This window comes from Pleurodeles waltl, chromosome 6 (genome assembly GCF_031143425.1).
Source record: "Pleurodeles waltl isolate 20211129_DDA chromosome 6, aPleWal1.hap1.20221129, whole genome shotgun sequence".
NCBI classification, from domain to species: domain Eukaryota; kingdom Metazoa; phylum Chordata; class Amphibia; order Caudata; family Salamandridae; genus Pleurodeles; species Pleurodeles waltl.
The window spans coordinates 1,418,144,514-1,418,168,379 of NC_090445.1; the positions used below are offsets into that span (position 1 = coordinate 1,418,144,514).

The window sequence follows — 23,866 nt, forward strand, 5'->3', positions numbered from 1 at the left end:
CAGGGTACTTCAGTTGCATGGTTTGTTTGCTTCATGCATTCTGTTGGTCACTCATGCACGCTGGCACATGAGGGCTTTTCAGTGGTGCTTCTGCAGGCAGGGGTTTCAACACAAAGGGGATCTCGAGGAGTTGATAAAGATTTCCAGAGACACTGCTGCGGATCTACAATGGTGGGCTGCGGGCAGCAACCTGTCTCAAGGAAATCCGTTTTCGCTGCCTCCTCCAGTGACCACAGTGATAACGGATGCCTCCACTTTGGGGTGGGGAGCTCATCTGGGGGACCTGGAGATCAAGGGTCGTTGGTCTCCAGTGGAGCAGATGTTTCATATCAATCTGCTGGAACTGCGGGTGATTCGTTTGGCCCTCAAGGCCTTCCTCCCTTCCCTTCGCGGTCAGTCGGTTCAAGTCCTGACGGACAACACGTCCGCAATGTGGTACATCAACAAGCAGGGAGGAGTAGGGTCGTACCTTCTCTGCAGAGAGGCTCTGCGGCTCTGGTCCTGGGCACAGGACCATCGGCTTTGCATAAAAGCAAACCATTTGGCCGGGGTTCAAAACGTGCGTGCGGACAGTCTCAGTCGGTTATTCTCAGACGATCACGAGTGGCGTCTTCATCCGGATCTGGTTCTTTACATCTTTCGGATGTGGGGTTTTCCCCGGATAGACCTATTTGCCACTCGGGAGAATTTGCACTGCCCGTTGTTCTGCAGCCTTCAGTATCCAATGCAGGGAGCGTTGGGGGACGCGTTTCAGATGTTCTGGAGTGACCAGTTGCTTTACGCGTTTCCCCCCATACCCTTGATTCCTTGGGTTTTGAGGAAGATTCGCCAAGACCGGGCCTGAGTCATTCCGATAGCTCCGGATTGGCTGCTAAGGGTGTGGTACGCAGACCTACTCCAACTCTCACTGTGCCCTCCGCTCCGTCTCCTCACAGGGCAGACCTCCTCTCGCAGTCGCAGGGGCAGGTTCTACACCCCCACCTCCAGAGCCTGCACATTCATGCCTGGAGATTCAACTGGGCAACCTGAGTGCTTTTTCTCTCCCATCGGATGTGGTGGAAGTTATTTTATTGGCTCGGCGACACTCCACCAAGTCTGTCTAAGCGGACAGATATATTGATGTTTGCTTTGTCATTGGCACGGCGAGGTTGCGCTGTGGCCACTGTCAAAGGCTATCTTTTGGCTCTTTTGGCCTAATTATGTCTTCCTGATCAACCCTCTTTGTTCAAATCCCCTTTAGTGTTAAGGTTTTTGAAGGGGCTTACCAATAGGTTTCCTGCCATTCCGTTTATCATGCCCCAGTGGGATTTAAATCTGGTGTTAACCTTTTTGATGGGCTCTCCTTTTGAGCCACTTCATGCTTGTCCTTTAAGGTATTTGGTTCTAAAGACTGTGTTTCTGACGGCCATCACGTCAGCTAGACGTGTGAGTGAGCTTCAGGTGCTTTCTATTCACCCACCTTTTACAACCTTTCATAAGGACAAAAGTGGTTATGAGGACAAGGGCGGCTTTCCTCCCCAAGGTAGTGACTCCGTTTCATTTGGGACAATCCATCACTCTCTCGACATTCTACCCTCCTCCGCATCCATCTAAGGAGGAGGAGAGACTCCATTGACTGGACCCTGGGAGGGCTCTCAGCTTTTATATAGACAGGACGAGAGAGTTCCGCGTGGATGACCAACTCTTTATTGGATCCGTGGGGAAGAGGAAGGGGAAGGCCGTCCAGAAACGAACGCTATCCAGGTGGGTCGTTCTTTGTATTAAGATATGTTATTCATTGGCGAAGAAGGATCCTCCTGAAGGGATCAGAGCCCATGCCACCAGGGCCAAGTCGACCACATCGGCCCTGGCTAGTGGTGTTCCAGTGGCATTTGTAAGGCCGCGACTTGGTCTTCCCTCCACACCTTTGTAAAGCATTATTGCTTGGATGCAGAAGTGAGGAGGGATGGCCATTTTGTGCGGTCTGTGCTGCAGGAGTTCTTGGTATGACCAGACGGACACCCTCCTCCGAGGTGGTACTGCTTTGGGACTCTATTCATTAGGTGAGGAATCCACAGGTAGTTGTATCCATCAGAAGAGCAAGTTACTTACCTTCGGTAACGCTTTTTCTGGTGGATACACTAGCTACCTGTGGATTCCTCACGGTCCCTCCCGCCTCCCCATCTGGTCGTGCCAAGATTTCCTTGGGTGTGCATTTCTGTATTTTATTCTTTTTGTATTATGGGGTTATACATTTATATTTTTATATATATATATATATATATATATATATATATATATATATATATATATATATATATATATATTGTATTTCCTGTTTATTTTGCAAGTTCTGATTTTTGTTCATAATGATGTAGAACGTTTAGGAATGTACATTGGTACTGTTTCTATTATTGGAGGTTGCTTTTTCCATAAAGGTTTATTGGATACAGTTACGAAGTGTTTGGAATAACAATGTTTATCTATTCGTCTCAAAGGCACGTCAAAAATGGCGTAAACTGACGTCAGCACACCGCCGAGGGCCTCTTATTGCCCCGATGACGTCAGGCGGAGCCACGTGGAGTCGGGCAATTGTGACGTCCTCGCCGAGGTGCAGAGCTGGAGAGAAGTTTCCGTCGAATGCTATGCATGGGGAGAATTCATTAGGTGAGGAATCCACAGGTAGCTAATGTATCCACCAGAAAAAGTGTTACCGAAGGTAAGTAACTTGCTCTTCTAGTCCTGCAGTTTGTACCTGCAACATGCACACGCCACCCGTTGCCCAACCGGATTCTGCATCTCTGCGAGAAATGCCAACTTTAGATTGGGACCTGATTTTGGACCAATTCAGAGCTGTACTTGCCCAGATTATTGCACCTCTAGTGGAAAGGTTGGGCAACTTAGAAGCCAACATTTTGACTTAGTCAAAACGCCACCCAGTGCCACTATAGCACATCCAACTGCATTAGTCCAGTTAGGGCCTTCGGGAGCTCTTGAATCCATCAGTCGGGCCTGTTCTACTAAAAGTCTCCCAGTTGGCATTACTGCCCCACACTGAGGTTCTGATTCCCCAGTCCCCTCTTCCTGTTGGCAATGGGTAAACTTCTCTTTCTAATTAAATTCTGCCGCAGGGGACAAGCCAATTAATCGGGGGGGAGGTGGTTAGGAGCAAGTAAAGGGGGTGCGGAGACCAGGGGAGCCTTCCGTACATGGTAATTAGTTGCCCCGCCTTAACTTGCCGCCGGAATGCGGTCCCTATGTGTCTATTATGACACGGGTTCCACATTATACTTTCCCACTCAAGGAGAATACTGCAGCTCTGAAAAATAGTCTGCCAGTGGTTGGTGCTAATTCTAACTTTAATATCCGTGAATACAACAACATTCCTTTTGTAATAGGGGTTGGGTGGGTTTGTTCCAGTGTTAAGAACTCCAACGGTGACTGCATTGTAATTAATTGTCAAGCACCCAGCATAACGAGGCATCTGGTTACCAGTATAAATCGGCATCATCTTATGGATGTCTTTATAATCATCCGTTCATTGGGTTTTCTCCATAGGCATCTATAGCCACATAATATGGTAGGGCAAATACGTGGACCTTCAATCCCTACATTTAATAGGTTTCTTTCTCTGACAGGCGTGGATAACAGTGATTGACTCCGAGCTGCCTCGTCTCCTAGTCTTCCCCCTGTCAGTATCATCAGATTTCCTATAACAAGTGAGGTAAGACCTATCCAGATGACAACTCTACAAGGTTTCTTTGTTGGAATGCTCCAGGCACAAAGTCTAAGTTATTATAAATCTGGGGTGGGCAAGGGGGCTGGGGGGTGGGAGGAGTCATTCTGAACAAAGGCCAACCTTTTTAGGATGGGGTAAAAGCCTGGTCATTGACTATGTATTTGTCTCCAGGTCCCTAGATTGTATTGTTAGTCTTGGTAAGGTCCATGAAACCTCCTATAGTGACCATAACCCTATTAAGATGAGGTTGGCTGTATCGGGTGGCAGTCGCTCTGACCCCTTTCAAGGGCTTGTGGACTTTGTCTCTAAAGAGCAGGGTCTTCAAATCAGTTGGTGCTGTGTTTCGATTCCCACCTTATTGGAGATGCTTGTTAATGCTAACTTATCTCTGATTACGGAGACCTTGTTGGACCTGGGATCCTCCCCTGGTGTCATTTTAGAGGCCTTCTATCTGTGAAATACTTCTATAAAAAACCATCATGCTCCATAGACCTCCCCCCCCCCCCCCCCCCCCCCCAAAAGAAAGGTTGGTTTGACAAGGAATGCAGGGTGGCTAACACTCAGTTACGTGTTGCACTTGACACTACTCCTAGAAATCTGCAGACCATTACCCCAGTGGGTGGTGTACATTGCAAAGGTATACGCCTTAGAGAAGGGTGGGGCCTCGCCTGGTTCTGAGGGGGTGTCTTTAACTCCATCTCATTTTTATTTTTTTTGAGTTAGAGGAAGTTTGTTCTGCCATCTTGGCCAGTCCTTCAAATAAGGCAACTGGGCCAGATGGACTCCCTTTGGACCTTTACAAAGCAGACACTGTACTTTGGGCACATATTTTAACCAATATACTTACTGCCACTTCTGCATCTAACATTCCTAGCTCATGGAAATCAGCAGTGATTGTTCCTGTGTTCAAAAAGGGTAACAGGCAGGATCCGGCATGTTATAGACCAATTTCTTTGCTTGATTTTGTGGTTAAAATTGTAGGTCTGGTAAGCCTGCACCATATTGAGGACTGGGCACAAACTAATAATATCTCCTGTTCTGCCCAGTTTGGGTTTAGGAAAGGGAGGGGCACTAGGGAACAATGCCTAAACCTTAACTTGATTATTGGGAAATATGTGGTAGCCAAGAAGGGAGCAATATGCCTGTCTTTTGTGGGCTTGAGCAGCACGTTTGGCCAGGTAAATAGATCAAAATTGTGGAGCATTTTATTTGAATTTAGTCTGCCGCAGCCCTTGGTGGACTTTTTACGGGCCCCTCACAGTGATGTAAATGCATGTGTCAGATATGGTTAGGGTGGAGAATGTGCAGGCTCCTTTAGCCTTCCCAGAGGGGTTAGGCAAGGATGTGCCTTAGCGCCCATTTCATTTTTATTATACATCAATGGTTTAAGCATCTTTGTGGCAAAAACAGGGAAAGACTTGCCTATGGTGAAATAGACACCAGTGCCATCCCTTCTATGTACAGACAATGCTGTACTCCTCCCCTGCACCAAATGGACTTAAGTGTCTGGTTGACCTATTCATCGAGTTTATTGATAATTTGGAATTATATACTAATATTATTAAAACACATTACATGGCTCGTTCGAAGCGGATCAGAAAACCTAGACCCATCACCATCAAGGGGAAGACAATCGCCAGGGTTGCCACCTTTCTCTATATAGGGGTAACCTTTGACCAGCAAAATTCCTGGGTCCCTTGCCTTGCGACTTACTGTCAGTGGTTCGATCAAGTCTGCAGTGCACTTTTCAGGTTCGCTGCATCGGCGGGCAATAAACCAAACTTGCCACTGTTGCAAATGTACTAAATGAAGTGCCACACAGTGTTGGTATACTGTGCTGCATTAGGTGGGTATAGTAACTGTGTGACTATTCAGCTGGAGGCGAAACCGTTTTGTAGGAGACATCTGGGACCTGCGTCTTCTAGTTTCTTTTTGCATGATGAGTTGGGTCTGGGTTTTGTTGAGGACCATGCCACAATTGCTCCATTGCTCTTGTGGATTTCTGTGGGGAGTTTACAGCGTTCAACAGGGATGTGATAGAGGATTGCTTGGGTTGTGATAATGACCTCAAAATTCCATGGCTTAGAGTGTGGCTGATTTCTTGGGTTTGCCGGAATTGTTCTTCCGCCCCCCTGTCTGCTTACCAATGGTTATGGTAAAAAAGTTAAAGAACAGTTATTTACCCCTGCTAGAGAAAAAAGAGAGAACATTGGGAGACCAGCACTTATTTCACTTTTGAAAACCTCTACTTGCCCTGTGCCATATCTTACCTGGGTGAAGCAACTTGGGAGAGATCCATCCTTAAGAACTTTCGCTTGGGCGCTATTCGTTCTCGCCTTTGCTTCCCAACCGGGCAGTATGACCCAACTTCCATTAAGCTTTGCCCCTTGTGGTAGTTGCTCCCACCAGAACTTGGTTCACCTGGTTCTTTTCTGTAAGTTTTATGAGCCCCCTCGGTGACCGCTTTTGCTGCCTATTCTCAAATCAAGGGTTTTTTGTCAATATAGGCCTGCATTATTTTATTTGCAAATGTTAGGTTACTATGCAGTGTCCAATACAGTCTGTTCCTTTCTAAAAAGTGCCTTAAACTGGAACAACGTTATGAATTCTTAACTGACAAGGCCTTCTCATGTGATTTTATATATTTTTATGATCCCTGTATTTTTATCATATGATTGTTTGTTGAATACGGCTTTTTATGATAGTATTTCATGACGGTTTTTTACTCTTTCATGATTATATATTCATAAATAAAATAAAGAAACAATTAATCAACCATGCCAGTAGAGGTGACCTCTGAACTATGCATCCAAGAATCCAACTATATTAAAAGTTTTATACCAATAGAAATTATCGGGGATTCCCCCCAAATTTTTGACTGTCCTGGCCTTCTGATTTTTACAAGCAAATCGAATTTTGAATCTGAAATTCAGCATAAGGCATGCAGTTGCTGTTAGATGAAATGTAAATTCATATCTAATTACTAGACGGCTGCAAATATTTGCCAACATGCCATCTAAAATACCTACAGTCAGTTCAACTGCCAACCTCTCCGTTATTGTTCCATGAACATATTCCTGTGGCTCTTATTAGGAAGCAAGTTTATTATCATTCCTAAACAGAAAGTCTATTCGTTTTCAATACAAAACTTGTTTTGGCTAAAATTAGAATTGTTTCAGATGACATTTGAATTATCGTTCTCTGCAAAATTCTCAATTAGTCACATACCTTGCATTCTTCTCCCTTATATTTGAATTTGAGAAATTTAAAGAAAGCCTTAACCTCAGTGGGAAAAAGCTTATTTTGAAGTAATCCACTTGTGATCAAATATTTTTCCAAACTGGGAGTTTATTGCATGTTTAATGGTTGAGGTGGATTACACAATATGAAAAAAATAAACAGTTGTCTGTCTATCAGTAGTTGTTGACAAAATGCCGCTGTGAAACTAACAGTAGCCACTTCTGAACTACTGTTAACTTTTCTTTCAGGTCCTATAAATGAATTTAATTTATGCATGTCACTCTGAGCAACAGTTTTTGTCCCTTTCAAAACAAAAACACGAAAGGACTTTAATGTAAATGCTCTATAGCAGTCCACAAATTGAGAATCCCAAGAAGCCTTTGTCATCTCGCACCACAAAAAATCTCTTACCAATTTTTTATATTATGTAGGAATGACTTCAGTAGCAACCAAAAAAGCTTAAAAAAATTTAAAGGGTGCTGGGAAAAATGCACATCTTAACAGCAATCACGTTTAATGTATGTATATTTGTAAAGGGCACTATCGCCCGCAAGTTTATCCAATTCAATCTGTCCTTGCGTTTCAAGTGAGCTGCAGATGTAACCAATGCAGTATCCTGATTCAAGCCATCATTTTATTACATTTCCTTATTAACTTCATTTTTGCATAAGCTGGTTCTCTATTAGGGCCATTTAATAACTTAATTTGTGAATATTCTGAAAGCAGTTGTCTTAAGTTGGTTATACATTTGATTTACTCAATCATAAACCTTTTATTCGATATATAAGAAAATAATCATAAAAGTACAACCAAAAGCACAGTGCATTACAATAAAACATCATTCACACAACATGATGTTAAAAGAAAAAAGACAAAAGAGCATCACGTATAAATAAAACTCTTAGTCATATGTGAGAATGTAAACATAATCCTTCTAATTAAGGATAATTCATTGTGAGCCTTAGTTGGACAGCAACTCTCAAAACCCGCCACCGAGAAGGAAACATGCTCAGAATTAAGAAATTGTAAAAACAATAAAACAGGTCTGGCGACACTAAAATTTGGATGTTTTAAAAGTGAGGCAATATAGTTTGCTCCTCAACAAACATAAAATCTGCAAAAAAAAGCATAAAATGCATGGTATCTTGAACTGAAATTGAGTCACATGAGCAAGGAGGCACGTCCCCAACCTTATGCCAAACTCTTGGTGCAGCTAACAAAAGATGCAGCAAGCTTAACCGGAACATTGTGAGAAGAAATCAAGCCTCATGCTGCATACCAGTATCAAATAAGGCTCAAGTCTTAAGGTAGATTTCTCAAGGGTCCAGGCACATACCAAGAGTTTCAGGAGTTTCTCAGATTCCATTGCATTCCTCTTATAGTTGATGAAAATTATTTTCGTCCACTTGTTATTGGTTCAAGTAATAAACTCATGGTTCAAAAAAATAAAAGAGCAGGTTGACCCAGATTTCAGATTTTTTTGAATTAACTGTTTAGTTACTTAAAACAGTTCCAATAAAAACAGTGACGTAAAACACATAGGGGGTCATTACAACCTCGGCAGTCTTTTTTCAAGACCGCCGAGATACCGCCGTGTGGAAGACCGCCAGTGGTGGTGGTTTTCCGCTCGGCCTATTATGACCGTTGGCAGCTCTCCGTCCTTTTACCGACGGTGAGCCGCCAACAGCCATACTGGCGGGAGGCGGGGAAGTGGAGGTTGCTCCACCTCCACCGCCACGCCAACAGAATACCGCCCAGCGAATCACGTCCTGTGATTCGCCGTGGCGGTGTTCTGTTGGCGGTGTGGTGTCGGCACAGCTGCCCCATGGCTCCCGTCCCCTCCCGGAGGATCGACGGAACAGGTAAGTTGATCGTCCGTTAGGGGGGGGGCTGGGGGGGTGTTGTGTGGGTGCATGGGGGTGTGCGTGTGTGTGTATGCTTGCGGGTGTTGTGTGTATGGGAATGAGTGCGTGTATGTCTGTGGGTATGTCTGTATGGATGTGTGCCTGTATGTCTGAATGTGGGTGTGCGTGTCTGACTGTGTGTGGATGTTGGCATGTATGTCGGTGTGTGTGCGTGTAAGGGTGTAGCTGGTGCCTGCGTGCGTGTTGTGTGGGTATGGGTGATGTGATGTTGGGGGTCGGGGTGGGGAGGGGGGCCCTGCCACCTTTGGGGGGTGGCAGGGGTGGTGGGGGGTGTAGGGGAGGGAGTCGGGGTGGGGTGGGTGGGGGAGACCCCTATCAGTGCCAGGGAAGGAATTCCCTGGCACTGATAGTGCTTACCGCCGTGGATTTCATGGTGGTTTAAACCGCTGGAAATCCAAGGCGGTAAGCCGGGTCCAAATACCGCCGGCGGTATAGTGACGGCCGCCGGGCTGGAGACCCAGGTCTCAAGCCCAGCGGGCGGAACGGAAAACCGGCGGATGACCATGGCGGTAACCGCCATGGTCATAATTCCCCAAAGTAAGACCGCCAGCCTGTTGGCGGTCTTACCGCCGGTTTAACACCGACTGCCAGGGTTGTAATGACCCCCATAGTACCAGTTCTATAATGGCTATGAGTAACCTCGTCAAGTTAATTAGTCTTGGTTAGAAGTCCTGTGCATAGGCAAGCAGACCTCATGCATAAATCAAGCATGAAAAAATAAAAAAGTTATAGTGCCACAGTTAAAAGCGTCTAACAGCCCAATTGTACAGGTATGGTCCACAGCTACAAGTTAAGAATGGGCAGCCACTCTTAAGCAGTGGAGCCTGTTCTGAATATGATTAGTGTGCCTCTGGTCCCAGCAGGGTTGAACTCATGTGAGATGTCATTTGCATCTTACTTAAGTCGTAGCCAACACCTGCATGGTGAGATACTTTGATGTATTTTAAGGCTACTTAAGGAAAAATGTAACAAAATGGGAGTTCAGCTGAGAGTCTCCTGGATCAAAGCAGGCCAGCACCACCTGCCTCCGCGTTCGTATACCTTTTTGATTAAGGGGGTCTTTTAACAGCTGTCTCCTTTCGCCCTGCATCATTCGCAAGAGCAGACAAGGCCTGTATTCCCGAAGCCACATAATCGGCAAGTATCCGTAAGGCCTTCCCGTAGCCAAGGGAGAGATGACATTTTGAGGGCAGCAGCTCCATCCGGTACCATAAAAACTGCTCCATAACAAAGGCTGGGTACCCAGTGTTAAAATATGTTTGTGGTCCTAGAGTCTTGTAGTTATTCAGTGCCATCCATCTGTGGGCTCTATGCCTCAGTAAAGACTTATCTTTGGCGAGCAAGCAGATTTTTAGTGATTTCCAAACTAGCTTCTTAAAGACCTGATTGCTGCTAGGCACATCCCAGAGCCCTAAAAGCCCAGTAGTTGCTAGTTGTTCCTGTAGATATGCCCTTGCTGGCGACATGTCCCGATCCTGCAGCCCGTTCTGTAGGATGTAATTCAGTTTGTTGGCCTCCGCTTTCCTAGTTTTTATCCCACCATATTAGGTAGGCGCCCTGCCTGGCCAGAGTCTGTTTTAACAGGCCGAACTCCAGCCAAACCTGTGCTTCGGAGGTAAAACACAGGAGTGTAGAGATAATTCTATACAAGCGCGCCATTATGTTGTCCAAGACTCTAGCATCACTTCCCCTAAGTAGCTTGCTCCCGTATGTAATTGACGGTATGAGTTTTGCTGGCACTACGAGAAGAAGGGGTGCCAGTAAAGGTCCTGCCAATTTCCTTTTGACATTTTTTAGTGTTTCAACCATGGCCAATCCTTTTCTCCTGACTGCTTCTTTCTGAGCAGTGAAGGAGACATTTTTTTAAATCAATAATAACCCCCAAATATTTATACTTTTATGTACTTACAATACATATACTCCACCAGAACCATGTCGGAGCTTGTTTTTTGTTGTTATATGTCATGGCCTTGGTTTTCCCAAGGTTGTTGGTCCTAGAAAAAGGTCTCATGGCAGTGAGAAGCCACTGCAGCCCCACATGAGTGTGGCTGACCAAGACCAAATCATCTGCATTAGAATGCTAGAGATTGTGGAGCCCCCCTTTCTTTGGAGCATGGACATTGCGGGACTGCAGCAGCTGTGTCAGGTCCTCCAAAAAAATATTGAAAAGAGTCTGTGCCAGAACAAACCCCTGCTTGAAGCCGTGAGTTGTTGAGATTTTCCTAGATAGGTGCGTTCCAGCACCCAGCTTGACCTGCACCCATGTATATTTATGGAGCATGATATATTCTCCCCTTTGAGAAAACAGTCAGCCATATATGGGTCTTAAGACCTACGCACAACACTCTTTTCTTACACCACAATGTTAGCAATCATAAATCTGTACCATATCCACATTAAATTTGCACAGAGCTTTAATCATATATAAGACTGTATTCCACAATCTGTTACTGTGGAATATTTATATAAATTATTGTACAGTGATATTTTCTCACATTAAAAATATTCAGTGTTTATAAAGGAGGTTTCCCAGTCTCAAATGTTAATTTATACATGAATTAACCCCCTCCCCACATTGTGGTGCAAATGTTAGTCTAACAATAAAATCCTATTACAAAGGCACAAATACATTTAAAAAAGGGAGAAACCACAAAATGGGATCAGTATGTCCAGCAGGGCTTAAGGTATGTCTCAGCTTGGCAGCTTACATCCAAAGCTTCCCTCGGTCTGCGTGGTCAATGGCTGCTTTGTAGTCAATGAAGCAAAAGTGCAGAGGCATTTTGACACCTTTTGCTGCATCTATTAGAAGAGAGATTGCCAATATGCTTGTTGCAGTACCTGTCTTTTTCGAAAAGCCAATCTGATTAAATGGGATGATAGAATTGCTGGAAGCCCAGAGTGTTAACTCTTCGAGCAAGCTCCTGGCAAAATATTTTGCCTCATTGTCAATCAGGGCTACTAAATGATAGTTTGGTGGCAGAGCTTTTTTTTGCTGCTCTTTAATATAGGCAAAATTACTGAGCCCCTCCATGATGCTGGTAGTATACACAGACTCTTTATTTGTGAAAAAAACAGTACCAGGGTTTCGGCCCAGAAAGCAGCATCCTGCTTAAAGACTTCTGGCCGAATGCCATTGGGGCCTCGAGCGCTCTCCCTTCGCCCCTTAGCTATCTGCTGCTTGATTGACTCCGTGTCGGCCATGTTGAGCCCTGTGGGATGGATTGAGTTTTCAGTTTCCTGAGTGACCTGCAGAGTACTTCCGGTCTCCTGATGGTTAAAGTGATTGGTCAGAAACGTTTCCCAAGTGGCCTCTGAGATATAGGAGGTGATACCTCCAGGTTCGGGCTGTAGTAGTTTATTCACGGATGCCCTGAACAATGATGCTGTTGTTGTATATTAAGTCCGAAACAATTTACCCCAGAAGTCATCATCCAGTGCTCTTTTAACGTCCCACTTCGTTTTTTTTTTAGCAGTGTCTTCTGCTGTCTTAATACCGCATGCTGACTTTCATCATTTCATTTCAGTTCTGTTTATCGCCTTTTAGAGCGACTTGTGTTGTGCCACTTGTGCTGTAAATTAGTCACTAGAGTGGCCTGTGTGGGAAGATCTAGTCTTCGCCGATGTTGCAAACGCAGCCCGTAGTGTTGTTGAAAAGCACTCCCATATGGACACAGCATCACTGGACAGTGCCCTTCATTTTTGCACCATGTCAGCAGCAGCCAGGGGCAGATCCCTGATGGTAGCCGGTGAGGACTTAATTCACTTGTAGTTGATGGTGTAAGTAGTGTTCAGTGCCCCCCTTATTCAACTCGGAGCAGATAAACCGGATGAAAAGATCCCCTCCTGCGAAAGGTGGTCTCTGTTAGATCTGTCAGTCATCTGGTATGCACAAATGTATTGGAATAGCAGAAAGGTGACAAAAAATGTATTGTGCAGTGTTGAGCTGGTTTTGGATGAGTGATATGTTGCAGCCGGTGGGTTGTCTCCTATAAACATGACATTAAATTCCCTGAAGCTGAGGTGTTTAAGGTCGGCCAGCAATTGGCTTCCAATTTTATTGTGGGCCCCAAATTTGTTCCTACTTTGCACCGGGACCTCCCAGTGTGAGGATTGGGCCATTACGATATCACCCGAGGAGGAGCCCAATAAATGTAGGTTTACTCCCCTTCTGTACTTCTCAAAAGTTCCTGCACCAATTACTTGGAGGCCTATCTGCTTTTTGGTTGGACATAGGTAATGATGAGGACCACTCCATGTTCTGCGTGATTCACCAAGATGACAAACTTAATCGTGTTGAGACCAGGAAATTTGACGTTCAGAGCTGTGAGGGTGACAATGCTCGCTATAGAAACGTAAGTTGCCAAGCCACCCGAAAGGTGGCTATATTTAGAACTTTCCACAGCTGGCACAGAAAGCCTTCAATAAAGGCAGGTTCGGCAATCCAAGTCTCCTGAAAGAGAATGATATCAATGTTTGCACGTAGTCTTCTGGATTGTTTAATTTGGTGGCAAGGCCATTAACGTTCCAGTTACACAAGTGCACTGGGCAGCGTCTGGCTCCTTCTGGTGGCCTCTGGACCGAGTTCTCTCATCTACTCATACATAGGTGAGCAAATGATTGTTCTTGAAGCCCATCTCATGCCTCCATTTAGTGCCTCAGTGTCGTCTCTTCCCAATCCCTGTTGGTCAGTGAAGGCTGCTGATTCTCTTGGTGCCCCCACCCACCGAGCACAGAGAAGATTAACTTGTGCACCTCGACTCTCCCTCTTGGTTGGCCAGGGGAGATGAGAGGTAAGGGGGTATCCCGGCTCATGGCGTGGAGAGATCTTTATGCCGCACCTCTCAAAGGTAGACTGTTCCAAGAGCACACTGAGCAAATTCAGTTGAAGATCAAGTGACCTTGGTTGCTTCCCCTCTGGGCACTTCATCTGTCTGCACAAGCTCAAATGCCTCAAGATTCATTGACCTCAAGTGAGATAATTTTGGGATTGATGATAAGAGCCGTAGAATATTGCCTTTATTCAGAGTGTCCTGGTTTTCTCTGGAGACATATTCTGAAATGAAGTTTAGCACTTTGGTTCTGGTCCGGTGGTATGGCTGAACGTTGGTGGAATTTCCATGTTCCTAAAGCGCTTGGCGAGGTAATATTGTTTTCTCTTGTTGGGTCGATCCAGTTGCATCTGTTCCAAGCTCAACTCTAGATACATTCCTCTGGCCATTCTAAGTATGGGGTGGGGAGTATCATGCCCCGCACGTAGTTCTATTGTGTGCTCAGTATCACTTGCTAGTGAGTTGGGCTCATTGCCCGTATGCTGTTGATGTTCTCCCCTCATCAAGATGTTGTTTGCTGGGGCTGCCTCCATTGTGTTCCTACATGTGCTCCTTTTGAGAAGATGGAAGCTCGTTGTGGCAATTGGTGGCAGCTGCCAGCACCCTTGGTAATTTCCTTGTGTGTCTGGGGTGAATATCGGTAGAGAGTGACTGCCGAAATGCTGTAGCCAAGGGATTAGACTCTGAAGGCCCTGTGGTGTCCTCACCCATAAGTGTGCTTGCCAGAATCTCTGATAAGGCAGAATCTAATGCATTCCCCATATTACCGCTACTATTTGGATTTGGGTTTGAGCTGCTTGGGTCCACTTGGCCGACTGCGCACGGCCCTTCTCTCTTGCTAGACATTTCGTTCCCACTGCACCGTTCAGTAGTTGAAGGAGGGCATGTGTGGCCTTGACAGGCTGGTGAATTGGAGCGTGTTGGTCACAGCCCAAGTTGCGAAGTCCCTTGTGAGATAGAGTTATGTTTTGAAGTCTGTTATAAGGTCGTTGAGCAGCGTAGGGAGAGTTGATAACTTGTCTGTGATATTGGTGCAGGAGCAGATTGTTTTTGTAAATGAAGTGTTCAACTGTACACGTTTAATGAGAGAATTTAATTCCCCTAGTTTGTAGTCTGTGCCGGCCATAAATATGGCAAAAGTGTTAAGGACTGAGAGCTGGATGTCCATCTTATTTGATTGATACTGCAGAGCCTCAACATATAGCTGTACAGTGTTGAGGAGGGACACCCAGACTCTCTCCAGGGGTGGTGGTTTTCCTCTTCTTGGTTCTGCCTCTTTGTCTTTGGGGGTGTGCGGCCGGGAGACCCGAGGTGACTGTTGGAGATCCTTTGAGTAAATTGCCAGCATATCTTCCCGCACTGGCATTCTAAGGCAGGAAAGTGCCCCATGATCCTTTTCTTCATCGTTTTCGTGACCCATAGAGGCCTGGGCACCTGAGTCCCCGAGATAGCAAGAAGTAAATTAATCGTTACTGGAGTTTTCTGCATTGACAGGATAGACTGAGATATCATCCATCTTGGGGGTCTTCTCCGGACAAAATCTGAGGCACAGTAGGTCGAAGTGATCTATGCTCCCCGCTGTGCAGTCAAGTGCGGGGAGTGCTCCAGTGATTTTGGCTGATAAGGTCACTAGTGCTGTCCGATGGAAGCCCAGACACAGCTGGATGGGACAAGCACGTAGACAGCTCTAGACTCCCATCTGGACAGTTTGTTGAAGACATGGAAAAGGGTTTAGAGGCAAGGGAGAATGACCTGAAATCACTTTAGTGATACTGATTGACCCCGCTGGTAGTAATGGTGATAGGGGAGTCTGCAACCCTGTAAGCCATTCGTTACTTGAAAATATGGCTAAGCCCGTGTCCTTCAAAAAGCTAAACTGTTTTTGGGCTTTTTTGCACAAACGGCAGTCTTATTAGTAGTAGGATCCGTCGTGGCCTTACTGGAGGAGGTCAGGCAGCTCCCTGGCTTCTCTGACTTCTCCTCAACACCCTGGCCGTAGGGTTTATTAAGGGCTTCTCTGTAGGTTGTGGTTTAGACTTAGGGTCTGATTACAACCTTGGCGGAGGGGATTATTCTGTCACAAACATGATGGATATCCCGTCCGCAGTATTCAGAGTTCCTTAGGATATAATGGAACTTGTAATACGGCGGGCGGGATATCCATCATGTGTGTGAATGAGTAATCCCCTCCGCCAAGATTGTAATCGGGCCCTTAGTCTTTGGTCTCACTCATTTCTTCTCCTGACCAGGAGGGATATTGTCTCTGGATCATTTCCTCCTTAGTGGCGCTGTGGGGGCCATCCCCCTGACTTTTCCTGATCTCACGAGGGTGAACTGGAGTATAATCGATAAAGCTGCTGCCTTGCTGCTGTCTGTCTAGTTGCCCAGCGGTGACAGTACGTAAAGCTCCTAGCCGCACCGCCTCGTCGAATTCTACAATTAGAATTGGGCTCTGTAGCCCTGCCTAGAAGTTGGTGCGAATAAGGCTATGGGTGAGCAGGTCCCCTTGTGAAGGAATCAATGGGCAAGTGCTGTACTCTGACTCCACAGCGCTGCCTCATTCCTTCTGCGAGTCTCCTTATTCTTATGCCAGTAGCAGGAGGGGAGTACAATGCTGTGTTGGGTGAGCAGGTCCCCTCGCAATAGTATCGGTGACCAAGTGCTACACTCAGTCTTCACATCGCCGCCTAAACACCTTCTGTGAGTATTCTTTTTCTGTAGTAGAAGAGGGACACAAGCATGGTGCTGTGTTGGATGATGGCTGGCGTGCAATGAAAATCCCACTTCAGCGCTGACTCCTTTCTCTCCGCTACAGCCGGAATTTAGGGCTTGATACCTCGATGGGTGGGATTAGAAGGGTGAGAGCACACCTGGGTGCAAGCCACACCTGGTCCTGGCCAAGCCACTTCCCCCAACTCGGGGCTCAGCTTACCAACCTGCAGTAGGAGCAAACCTTGCTGCACACCCCTCTCCCTTGCCCACTTCCCTTCGTCTCCTCAGTGGAACTTGAGTGAGGGAAGTAAATATAGTTGCTGATGGGAGCAGGGAGCCCAGTGAGGCCCAAGCACTGAAAGGCCAGCTCTGCTTGCTTTTAGGTGGGGACAGGTGGGTGCAGGCAGCAGTGGTACCACAAAGAGCAGGAGCTATGGGAGAGGGAAATGAAATCGACTACTTGTGCTGCCCCAGCCTCAGGTCTCAGTACTCCAGGTCTAGCTTGATTCAGCCGTGCCTCAGTCCTGTAATTTGCCAACGCGTTCCAAACTCTGGCGTCCTTCTCCCTGTCAGCCCTACAGCCGCATGGCACCCTCATAGCCTCCTAACCCCAGGTTTCGGGTTCCTTGGGTTCGGCAGCTTGAAACCAAGTCTGACAGACAAATCATAGATAAAAGAGATAAATCTGAGCATGGAGAGTTTCTTGATGGGTGGGGTCGAGGCCCACCTACCCTTACGGTCAAAATAAGCCTGAGGTGTGGAAACACAGAGACTTTGGAAATCTCACTTCTGCATCAAAATAGGTACGCGTTTTAGTGAACCTGGCGCCAGTCACCATGATGTGTGACTTGGCAGAATTGATCAATAAATCCAAAGAGATCATGAATGCCTTGAAAGACTGCAATAGGTACTTTAGTCTAACAGGACCGCATCACCAGCATAAAGTAAGGCCAGACTGGGTCTGCCATCAGCTGTGGGCAATCCTCTGGGATCCTTAAGGAGGGCGGGCTCAAGATGATTAATACACAAAGTTAATACAAAGGGAGCTAGAATGCAACCCTTTCTAATTCCTTTTCGAGGGTGAATTATAAAATTGAATAACAGACTATTCAATTTAGAGAAGTTTAATTATACAGCTAGAATGTACAGTGAGCTCATAGCCGACTGGAGAGTATTACAACGCAGTGTCAAGGAGACCAATGTGACTAGGCCTCCTTTTGCATGGGCTGAGGAGGTAGCTATGGCAGAAGAAAAGGAGGTAAAACCATTTAGGTGAAAAGAAGAATCGACTGCCCAGGTTCTTGGAAGCAGAGGATATTGCATTTCCCAATAAAGTTCAGCCAGCTACTCTCTTGCCTGTTTGAGTTTAACCCTACAGTGTTCCATCCAAAGGATTTTAAATAAGATATGAGAGCACTCTACCAATCGGCTCTAGATACTAGTGAGCTAGAGTGCTTTTCGAAAGGGGAGACGGGCAGTCTTGTTAGTCCACAGAACTTAATGGTTCAAACCATTTAAAAGTGGGAATGCTAGGGATATAACTAGTGTTTAAAAGTGCAGTTGACTGAAACCCCAACCTTGAGCAGACTATGGTGTTATAACCTTTGGTAGGCCAATAGAAAAAACCTATAGCAAGCATGTGGATTGATGAGCGAGCAAGACTAGTGCCCGTAAGGCAAGAAAACAATGTGCCCACAATCTCAAGTGTATCAAAGGTAACTACCATGTAGTCCCCATCATAGACCGATCTGCACCTATCCAATCTATGCATCTTGCCATTTTGATATGATTGAATAATGAGAGATTGTTCACCCTCCCTTCATTACTCCAGTGTATGGTTTTGTAAATTAACTGCTGTTTGGTTTCAGAAACATTCGCCCTCAGGTGTGGAATATTGGCCATAATAAGCATATGAGGTGTAGCATCAAGAGACAGTGAAAGCCTAAGTGGCTGCAAATGTGAGTTGACAGTGGGTCTACAGGATGAAAATTGAGCTTGCTTCTTGGAGCCTCTTGTGGGGTGCTAGGGTTGTAGGTTCACTGGATGCAGTACATTTTGAGGATAAAGTTGAACTTGCATGTCGTTACCTATGAGAGGGAGCTAAGAATGAGGGCTGGCCAGGTGTTACAACAACCAAAAGAAATGGTTAGAGGTCAAGGAGGTTGTTGGTCCTTTAGAACTCTGAGAGGGGGTCCTGGTCAGTTGGTACAACTTGTGCTAGTGCTTGAAGGTAAAACATCCAACGCTTTATCTCCCTGAAAGCTTGGTGGACAAGGGTTTTGTTTTGTAGGTCCACAAAGTGCAGAGAAGTGTTGCTTTATAATAGGGCCCTGGTTTTCTCTACCCCTCAAAGGTTCAGTGTGGTCTGTAGTCCCTTTCAATATTGTGTTGATAAAAGAAAGTCTTTGATGAATTGGCTTCAATTAATTCTTCAGGAGAATTTCTATATTAGCAGACAGTTCGGCCCAGAGAGTGTCCAAAGACTGAATCTTTAGCAAGAGGTGCTACGGCATCATGTGAATCAGTCATCACTTTGGAGGTGCAACAGGAACTGACTGCATCAGTGGCCTTGGAACCTGGTTTGTGGGTACTAACACATTTTTCAGCTGAAATTGTTCTTATCTTAGTGTTCCCAGCATGTCAAATCAGTGCTAATGGAGGATCCGCAAGAGTGAGGGTCGACGATGGTAGTTACAGACAGAGTGCCAGGAGCTGTGTCAATAGAATCCAAGGCTGGAGTAGAGTTAGAATTATTCAAAGTCATAGCTGAGCAACTGTATACCAGGGAGTCGGTGCTGGAGGGTCTGGCCACAGACTTAACATTAACGGGGGAATGGCCTGCCTGGCAGAGAAGGTGGATGTGCTTAGCTGAGCTCCTGCAGCTGACTGGGCACTGTAGCACAATAATCGTGCCCCTAAACATCAGCCAGTGTGAGAACGGGGATAGAGAACCCACAATAATAAGGAGCCCAGTGTTAATGCCATGGACGAGCAGAGCAGCAGAATGCTGAGGGCAACAGATTAAGGAGGAGGACGGACTGCCAGCTTATGAGAGGGCATCGAGGATGCACAGAAACTTTCAAGGAAAGCAGTGACTGGGGTGATCAAGCAGCTCTGTTTCCGCTGCCTCTTCTTACTCCCGATTGCAGGCTGGGGGTCCCAAGGAGAAGCTGAGTACCGCACGGGATCGTGTCACACGGCAAACCACAGTTGGTGGAGGAAATAGCTGGAGACTGGCATGGATATGTGACACGCCCAGAAGGTGACCTAGGGGACCAGAACACTAGCCAGTTTGTAAAACAGGGTTAGTGCCCCTGGAAAAGAATTTGCATAGTGGTAGCGGGGGTGAAAGACATCCTTCCCTCCCTGGATAAATGAGATAGGGCCTGCAGCACTTGTGCCACAGCGGACTGCGCAGAGCATAACGTGCAAGCTGGTGGCCCGCGACGAAGCTTGAAGGAGCGGGGATTGGCCCCTGATGGGTCTGTGCTGTGTTTGCTGCAAGTTTTCTGATGCTAGATGATCACCCATTGGGCCCCTGGAGTAATCCCAAACATAGGCAGAGTACGGGGGGCTCGGGGATACACTGAGGGAAATAAGTGCATTCTCAGACTGACATAAACATGGCAGAACTTAAGGATGAGAGCCTTTAAATTTCTCCCCTCCACCTCCCTCTCACTGCAAAACTCCGGAACTGGCTGAGCTGGAGGAGGAATCACATCAGAGATATAGTGTGCCCCGGACTTGAGAGACGCTCAAACTCTTCACAGGGGGGATGAATTCTAATTAGCTGGAACATTGCAGCAGTGTGGGGGGAAGGGATCAATGGGGGTGGCAGCACCAGGAGAACAAAAGACTCCCAGGCGGGACGCCTGATGTTTTGCAGTAGTCGTATTGCTCAGCTGTAAACAACCGGCTGCACCCCACCCCACCCCTCTCCCCGATATCCTGATTTCCCCCACCCGGTCCCTCCTCTCGTATCACTCAGTCAACTGAGGCGGTGGGAGCTGCAATTGGACTGAAATGGGGAAACCCTGGCCAGCGACAGGGATTCTAGCACCATGCAGGGCGAAGAGGATCATGTTTGACAATGTGAAAAGGTACAGTATGGAGAACCTTTGGCAACACACACAGCAATGATCCTGGTGGCCATTAAGGACAGTAAGGTGCCCCCTGAGGCACAGTTAGTTGCAGTTGTGACTGAAGTGGCAATTCTGAGGGACGATCATAAGAAACTGGTGGAAAGGGTCAAAGAAACTGAAAATAAGATTGAGGCAACACACCTGGAAGTGTTGGCTCTCATCAGGAAATGTACACACATGGTGAAAGAACTGAAACTACTCTTGGGCCCGGTGGCGGATGCAGAAGTCCGTTCAAGGGGTCTCAATTTAAGGCTGTTGGGGTCCCTTAGAGGGCGGAAGGCCCCAACATTGAACTATTCACAGAGGACTGGCTTGAAAGAACTGTGTTACAAGGAAAACCAACTCTCTTCTTCTTGGTGGAAAGAGCTCACAGAATACCAGCGATGGAAGTGGCTCTGGGTATGCCTCCCCACCCAATCATAGTGTGGCTTATGAACCACAGAGATTGAGATGATATACTACAGTTGTCACGTAAGCATGGCCCATGGCAAATTGATCTACACAAAGTCAACATTTAGCCGGATTACACAACCCAGGCCCAGAAGCCAAAAGGAAGCATTTATTCCAGTGAAAAAAGTACTGCATAACCTGGACCTAAAATATGCGCTTATTTTTCCTTCTGTATCCTTGCCACTCCACATATCCCATACATGGACGGACACTGTTGACTGTTACCGTGCTGTGACGGGGGATTTGGAGGGAAGGATGATTATGCTGTTAAAAGTGGATGCCCCACTGGTATTGCAGCTTGTGACATAGGGAAAGGTAGGGAACATGGACGCACTTCTGACACTTGTGATCCCTGGGGGAGATTTTAACTTAGTTTTGAATACTCCGATAGACAAAGTAGCTGACAGGAAGGAGGCGCAAAAGGGGGAGACTGTAAGGAATTGCACAGACGATGGGACTGTGCGACATTTGGAGAGGCCTTAATGGGCAGGACAAGGGCTACTACTACTTCTATTCACACCTGCATGAAGTGCAATTACTTGATTATTTTTTCACCACTGGGGATACACTACATGAATTCACGAATGCCCACTTCTTAGCACAAGGGAATAGTGAACAACCGTAAGTCCCCCCCAGGAGTGGAGGGTGGAAACCTGCTGCCTCACTAACAAGCAGGAGGTCCGAAAGCTGGATAAAGCCACTAACTTGTATTTTAAGGGAAACAAAGGGTCAGTACTGAGCCAAATTACACTGTGCGAAGCATTTAAGGCCACTATTATGGGGAGATTATATCTGGTAAAGTGAGGGACAAAAGGGAATGGCCTGGCAGATTGACTCAGCTAGAGGCAGAGCTGAGGCAATTAGAGAGGGAATATGTGACAAATCCCATTCCCACATTGAAAAAAGAGATGGAATTAATAAGTGAAGAATACCATATAGTGGTGAGGATTGATGTCTAAACTGCATACATTGCTAAACATTGGTGGATTTGTGAAGGTGGGTAAACTCCAGGTCTCTGAGGAGGAGGTGCTGGAGCTTGTTAATGACTGCCCAGTATGCTGCCTAAACTTAGATCAGGGCGCTGGAGTGCTAGACGCTGAATTGACTGTCTAGACACGTAGCAGCCCCCCTACACGTGGCCTAAAAGACTGCATTTGAAATTGCGGAACTCTATGAGGATCAACAAGCAGCAACAGTCATGCTACTCCCCAAGGATGGGAAACTCTGTGAAACGTGTGAGTCACATAGGCCGATACAACTCTTCAATACAGATACCAAAATACTTGCCAAAGCGTTAGCTTCCAGATTGCATGTAATAATAACTGATTTAGTGCATCCAGATCAGAATGGATTCTTGCTGGGTCGCTCAATTAAACTGAATCTGAGAAACATAAATAATAATATTGAAGTTGTTGAGAGACTGGGGGGTCCGAGAATTATAGTGTCCTTGGATGCAAAGACATTTGATTCAGTGGAGTGGCTGCCTGTTTGGCATTCTGGCAAAAATGGGGTTTGGCCCTAAATGAATTGGGTGGATAAGACTGCTATATAACCAAGCAAGAGTGAAAATCAATTGGTGTGTTTCCTGAACATTCCCAATTGAAATGGGCACCAGATAGGGGTGCCCGATGTCACCAATGCTGTTTGCGTTTGTGGTAGAAGGGCTGGTGGCATGGGTGGGAGTGGATGCCCAGGTATGGGGATGGCCAGGAGACACAGGGTGGGAGGAACATATTTTCCTGTACCCTGATGCCATACTACTCTATCTAGTGAAACTAGAGCAGTCACTTGCTGGACTAATCAATATATTTCAGATATTTGGCAGATACTTGAGCTCTGCAGTCATCTGGCAGAAATCCCTGCCATTTCCTGTGGGAGGATGGATGCAGACGGAAGCACAGCCTCTTCCACTTCGGGGAAGAACCCCATACATTTCAATATCTTGTAGATTGCTAGGAGTGTGACCGTACACTAAGACGCAAACCTGTTACCAGTGATTCAGAAACTAAAAGGGAATGTGAGGTACTGGCATAAGACAGTTGAGGTATGCACTCTGTGCAATCACACATTGGCTGGTTGGTCGACTAGGGGAAAAAGTATCTCTCTGACACATAATACACTTGTGAGAAATACTCAGGGTCCCCTTACACAGCTGAATGGAAGTTGGGAACAGGGTGTGGGCGAGAAGGATGATGAGGACTGGGAAACAGCACTTGGTTTCCCAGCAGGAAATACGATAAGAGCAAGTTACCGACTGATCCAACTTAAAATAACACATTGGACATACTACACCAGGGTCCTACTTCACAAATCAGGAGGAGCTGTGAATGCGCTATGCTTGCGAGGTTGTGGAATTGAAGGCACACTACTGCATATGACCTGGAGCTGTCACAACTTGCCTCCATTCTGGGCCCACGTGTGTGACTCATCAAGGGAAGTGGTTAAAATATATATATTTTTAAAGTAACATTAAGGCCAAGTTCTTCCTCAACAGAAATAGTTTCATTGGTTAAGGCCCCCACAGCTAAAGAGAGATAGTAGAATGTTTAGAGCTTACTGGGATTTGCATGATCCACCGCCAAGGATGAGTTTTTTCTTTTCCCTAAGGTAGGCTTGGACGCAAGGTTGCAGTGCGCCAGGAGAAAGAGACTGGGCCAGGCCTTCCTCGTATGTGTGCTGACGGGCATGCTCCTGGCCCAGTCTTCACCTAAGCACGTCCTGTGTTGCAAGAGCAAAGTCTGTGCTATAAAGCACTGGTAGGTCCACCTCCTGCCCCCTCCTAGCATGGAATTCTGAACCTTGCAGTCCTGGCCCCACTAAATACAGCAATAGTGTACTGCGCTACGGGAG

General features: G+C 46.3%; 1 protein-coding gene across 5 annotated transcripts in view; it reads left to right on the plus strand.

The window, feature by feature from the left end:
* The window catches only part of AP5B1 (adaptor related protein complex 5 subunit beta 1), a 79,079-nt gene that overhangs the window by 26,897 nt on the left and 28,316 nt on the right, over positions 1–23,866 (plus strand). For 2 of the 5 annotated variants that reach the window (XM_069240765.1, XM_069240762.1), the window contains 2 exons: positions 2,478–2,646; positions 3,618–3,703. The exons of 1 other annotated variant lie outside the window; for it this stretch is intronic. The gene's annotated coding sequence lies outside the window, so the exon portion shown is untranslated. The remainder of the gene's footprint in view (positions 1–2,477; positions 2,647–3,617; positions 3,704–23,866) is intronic. 2 more of the 5 variants (XM_069240763.1, XM_069240767.1) reach the window with 2 other exon arrangements.